We start from the raw sequence: 6000 nt of genomic DNA on the forward strand, positions 1-6000 counted from the left end.
TTATTGCGTGAGCAGCTGGAGCTATACCACCCACATTTGCACATGCATAATCAAGCTTCACCTCATGCTCTTGCGTTTCACTGCAGGTGCTTTGTACCGAATTACGAAATAAGGTAAGCGCTTTTTACAAATAGCCTAATAAGGAGTTCATATGAGTGAATTCAGGCAGGTCATGCAATGCGTAGGTTAGATAGCCAATGGACCATTAAGATAACAGAATGGGTACCAAGAGAGGGGAAACGCCGTCGAGGACGGGAGAAGTCTAGATGGGGCGATGAAATGAAATTCACCGGATCAAGTTGGAATTGGTTGGCGCAGGACAGGGGTAATTGGAGATCGAAAGGAGAGACCTTCATCCTGCAGTGGACGTAAAATAGGATGATGATGATGATGATGATGATGATGATGATGATGAGGAGGAGGAGGAGGAGGAGGAGGAGGAGCGAGTCGAAATTGCTAATCCGCCAAAGTTTCCTGCCATGTATTCCAAACAGCGTTTTCTTTAAGGCCAAGGTGCACACGTTGTTGAAGATGTATTTACATAAGGAAGAAATTCCTTCCCTCGCAGCGAGGAGTACGAATCATGTGACTCAACGCTTTTTAGGGGTCAAGGGGCTCTGGCAGACATTGTCGGCGACACGAACTGCTGCAGTGGCTGAGCGGGTATGGCTGCGCTGCTAAGCACGAGATCGCTGGTGAGAGAGAGAGAAAAACCTTCATTTAGTCGCCTGCAGAACGACACTATGACTAAATGGCGCCATGACGCGGGCCCTGACTTCTTCTCAGCGGGTGGTCTCTAGTCAACTCCAGCGCGTGTTATTCCCGCGGTCGGTCGCCCTGAGGGGCAACGCTCCGTTGGTTTCGCTCGGCCTTTGTCTTTGAAGAGCCGCCGAGACCTGCTGGACGGCCCAGGTTTGGCTTTCGTGGTCGTAGCATTCTGCCGCAGCCGCGGCGCATTTGTTGTACTTGTCGAAGCTTCGTCGGGGAACTAGGTGCAATCCCATAGGATGTGCGTCAGGGTGGCCCTCTCCCGCTGGCACACGCGGCACACATCACTCGCATATTTATTTTTATTTATTTGCATGTACTGTTGGCCGATTCTGCCGTTACAGGGGTGGGGTACAATATAATTTCGGGTACAGATGATTCATTAACACTGGAGTGGGTAAGGAACCAGTTTGCAATTGTCTGAACAGAACCGCCTCCGCTCGGCTCAGCCACGGGTGCGGGGGTGGGAAAATCCTTCGAGCCTGGCGGTGGAACTGTGTAAGTTCGTTGAACGTCGTCATTCGGTCCTTGGCACTACACCACGTGGGACGGTCGGTTGCAGCGGCGCGGTTGGTTAGCGCTCGCGCCACTGCGTGTGGCGTCTCGTTGTGGTTATCGTGCTTCTCCGACGCTGGTTGAATCCCCGACCACAGTGGCGTCATTAAGTGGGGGTGGAATGCTAAATCATTCGTGTACCGTGCAATGGGTGTACGCTGCAGAACTCGAGGTATTAAAGTGGACTTAAGGTCCCCTGCTAGGGCATTCCTCATAATCAGACTACGTTTTGGTACGTAAAAGCCCTGAACTTTTTAAAAATTTTACGTTTGCCCGTGGGCGAGGCAGAAAGCGATGATCGCACGGACTAGTCTAGCAACACATCATAGAAGGGTATGGGCTTGGGCTGGTTGGTAATACATCGTTACCGCGGACGAAAGTGATTCATGCGTGTCCCAGGAAGTGAATCGTCTCTTAAAATGTGGACAGGAGCGTCCTGATGAGCGAATGAAACGAGTGGTGTGTTCCCTTCAGGAACACGGCCTGTGTGTTCTGCCAGCGGATGAAGAGGGCGGGTTTGTGATCCTGAGGCATGATGTGTTCCGTTCAAAGGTATACCCCTGCAGAGGCGTCTGCATCAGCAGGCGTTTGGTGTGTTGCGACACCACGTACCCGAGCACACGAGGGTTGGACCCTGCCGCGTGTAGCCGTGCGCGGCTTAGCCGTGTCTGGGGAAAAGGGGATCCTGGGGGTTGAGCCGAAGCTGGGTGTCTGGACCTGTAAGGCCCCCCGGCGGAGGCAACACACCTCTTCGGCCTCGGCTTCACATAGACGGCACCTCCAGACTGACCTACCTGGAGGACATCGGTAGTCGCCTTTTCCTGTCTCTCCCTCCTCGAATCTTCGTCTTTATCTCTGACTTTTTGAACTTTCCTGTCTCCTTCTCTCTTCTATTTACTTCCTTTCTCCTGGCGGCAAGGGTTAACCATGTGTGGCTATCCAATCTTGGGTACACCATATTCGGTTATAGTGACGGCGTACGACTGGCGCCGTGCAGACTTGTATGCAAGCTCTGCCGCGTCCCCTAGTTGGGCTCCGTGGTGGGCTGTCAGCGCTGTTGCCGAATTTTTCTATTTTCATGGAAACTTCTTTCCCCCCACTTCCTGATCGCCCCCAGAAACGAGGGCGCACCGAAGATTTATTCCAGTTTTTCGGGTGCCAAATCCAAAATTTCCCCCGCTTTCACGTTATTCACTCTGAAAAGCCAGACAAACCAGTGCGAACCCTTTCACCGTTCCTTGTGTCAAAGACCTTGACTGATGTTTTTGGTACAGGTTACAAGGCGTCGAGGATGGCAAGCGGCGACCTCCTCTTGGAGCTCCGCGACCAGAAGCAATATAACAAACTACCGAAGCTAGTGTCATTTGGGGAGACCCAGATAATAGTAACCCCGCACCGTACAATGAACACCACCCGCGGTGTTGTGTGGGATGATGATTTGCTTGAGCTGGCTGAAGCGGAACTCCTGGAGGGCTTCAGCGAACAAAATGTGATCAATGTTAGAAGAATTAAGATGAGGCGAGATGGTAAAGAGATTCAGACGAAGCACTTAATAATCCCCTTTGGTTCAAGTGTCTTGCCCGAGTCAATCGAGGCCGGGTATATCAAGCTCCGTGTCAGGCCGTACGTGCCAAACCCACTCCGTTGCTTCAAATGCCAGCGCTTTGGCCACAGCTCGCAGAGCTGCCGAGGCCGCCAAACTTATGCTAAATGCAGTTCCCAAGAATACACCACTGAAACTTGTGAGAATGCTCTCCACTGTGTAAACTGTGATGGGGAGCACGCCGCATACTCACGGTCGTGTCCATCCTGGAGGAAAGAAAAAGAAATCGTAACGATCAAAGTAAAAGAGAATGTCATTCAAAGAGGCACGCAGGCGGGTTTCATACCTGCCCAAGAAAAGTTTTGCCGATGTGACGTGTCAGGGGGCAGCGACACAACGGCCACCGGCGGCTGTCCGACCCACAACCAGCGAGTCAGCAGTTACGCCATCTGCCCCCGCGGCGGTTGCAGCTAGCGCTGCTCCGTCAACCCAACAGACCGGGCCACCGAACCCGAAGGTGGGCGAAGCCGAGGCTGCCCCAAACTCCCCGGCCCCTTCCAGCGCTGGCAACAGCCGGCGCAGCCAAATCCACCAGGGAGCCCCATCGACCTCCGAGCTGGTGGGCGCAGGGGTATTGCTCTCCAAGGCGGGACCCTTGCTGGTAAATTCTCGCTCGCAAGAGCACGTGTCCGGCGCCTCACAAGAGGCAATGGACACTACACCTATCCTCAAGGCACACCAAGTGCCTAAGGAGCGGCGAGGTTCCCTCGAACGCCCCAGAAAGGGCAAAACCCCGATTACAGGGCCTCGAAAGACCTCTGTAATCTAAGGCATAACTTCCATTTCTGTGCACACAGCACCTATTGACTTCCAAAATGGATACACAAATAATTCAATGGAACGTCAAAGGTCTTCTCAGAAACCTCGATTATGTGCAGGAAGTCATCCAAAAACACCATCCGAAAGTGCTGTGTTTACAGGAAACACACTTAAAATACAAACACACAAACTTTCTCCGACAGTATATAACTTTTCGCAAAGATCGCGATGATGCTGTCGCATCATCGGGCGGTGTCGCCATTGTTATCCATAAGAGCATTGCGCGTCAAATTTTACAGCTACAAACGCCTCTTGAAGCAGTGGCGGTTCGAGCTGTTCTCCTAAACAAACTCGTCACCATTAGCTCTCTTTACATACCCCCACATTACAAATTAACGAAACATGAATTCCAATCCTTTATAGATCAATTGCCAGAACCTTATGTTGTTCTGGGTGATTTCAATGCACACAGCAGCTTGTGGGGCGACTCTCGTATCGATGCGCGAGGTCGTCTCGTCAAACAATTCCTTTTTTCGTCCGGTGCGTGTCTGCTGAATGGAAAGGAACCCACTTATTACTGTCTCGCAAACAGAACCTTTTCTTCAATTGATCTTAGCCTAGTTTCCCCGTCAATACTGTCTGAACTCGAATGGGAAGTTAACAACAATCCTTACGGTAGGGACCACTTCCCCATACTGCTAAAAACACCTAAAGAAAAGGAATATTCACCACAGGCTCCTAGGAGGAAGACTGATACTGCCAACTGGGAGAAATTCAGAACTCTTACTAGTATTTCATGGGATGACTTGTCCTCGCTAGGAATTGATGCTGCTCGGAGTATTTTACAGCCTTTATAATAGATGCCGCATCTAAATGTATATCAGAAATAAATGGTTTGGCATGCAAACGGCGTGTCCCGTGGTGGAACGACGAATGTAGGATCGCTCGTAAAAAACAGAACAAAGCGTGGGGTTTGATACGCGCTTCTCCCACTGCGGAGAATCTTATTAACTTTAAGAAAGTAAAGTCTCAAGGCAGGAGAACGTGCCGACAGGCCAGACGAGAGAGTTGGCAGAAGTTTTTATTGGGCATCAACTCATATGCAGATGAGGCCGAAGTCTGGAATAAGGTTAATAGGATAAGAGGGCGACAAACATATTCACTCCCTTTGGTAAACACACAAGGCGACACCCTGCAAGACCAGGCAGACTCACTTGGGGAGCATTTTGAGAGCGCGTCAAGCTCAACAAATTATTCTCAGTCCTTTCTCAAATTCAAACAAAGAGAAGAATGCAAGCCATTCATCAGAAAATCTCGACAGGATGAACCATACAACCGTCCTTTTAGCATTGCCGAGTTGAGAGCTGCCTTGAGTGCATGCAAGAGCCCTGCACCGGGATCTGACAGAATGAAGTATGAAATGATCAAAAACTTGTACACTGACACCCACGTTACACTAATCGCACTCTTGAACACAATTTGGGATGTGGGATACCTTCCAACCGCATGGAAAGAAGCCATTGTCGTCCCTGTTTTGAAACAAGGCAAAGACCCCTCTTCAGTGGCAAGTTACCGCCCGATAGCCCTCACAAGTTGCCTTTGTAAGGTATTTGAAAAAATGATTAATCGGCGACTCATTCAATGCCTTGAACAGAGAAAAATGCTTGATCCCCATCAGTGTGGCTTCAGGGAAGGGCGCTCCACAACTGATCCCCTTGTACTTATTGAAGCAAACATCCGTGACGCATTTGTACACAAACAGTTTTTCCTATCCATATTCCTCGATATGGAGAAGGCATACGACGCAACCTGGCGCTACGGAATCTTGAGAGACCTGTCAGAAATGAGAATCCATGGTAATATGCTAATCCTAACAGAAAACTATTTGGCCACTCGTGCCTTCCGGGTAAAGGTTGGCAATGTTCTCTCACGTCCTTTTACACAAGTAACTGGTGTACCTCAAGGAGGCGTGCCCAGCTGCACGCTCTTTATCGTGAAGATGAACACGCTTCGTGCTTCATTAGCACCTGCCATTTTTTACTCTGTCTATGTGGACGACATTCAAATAGCTTTCAAACCATCTAACCTCGCAGTGTGCGAGAGACAAGTACAGCATGGCTTGAACAAGGTGTCCAAGTGGGCAGACCAAAATGGATTTAAAATCAACCCCCCAAAAAGCTCTCGCGTTCTGTTTACAAGAAAAAGAGGCCTGGTCCCGGATCCTTGCCTAAAACTGTGTGGACAACAAATACCTATCAACAAGGAGCACAAATTCCTAGGTATTATACTTGACTATAGTCTCACTTTCATTCGAC

Source organism: Dermacentor variabilis, chromosome 6, assembly GCF_050947875.1.
Source record: "Dermacentor variabilis isolate Ectoservices chromosome 6, ASM5094787v1, whole genome shotgun sequence".
NCBI classification, from domain to species: domain Eukaryota; kingdom Metazoa; phylum Arthropoda; class Arachnida; order Ixodida; family Ixodidae; genus Dermacentor; species Dermacentor variabilis.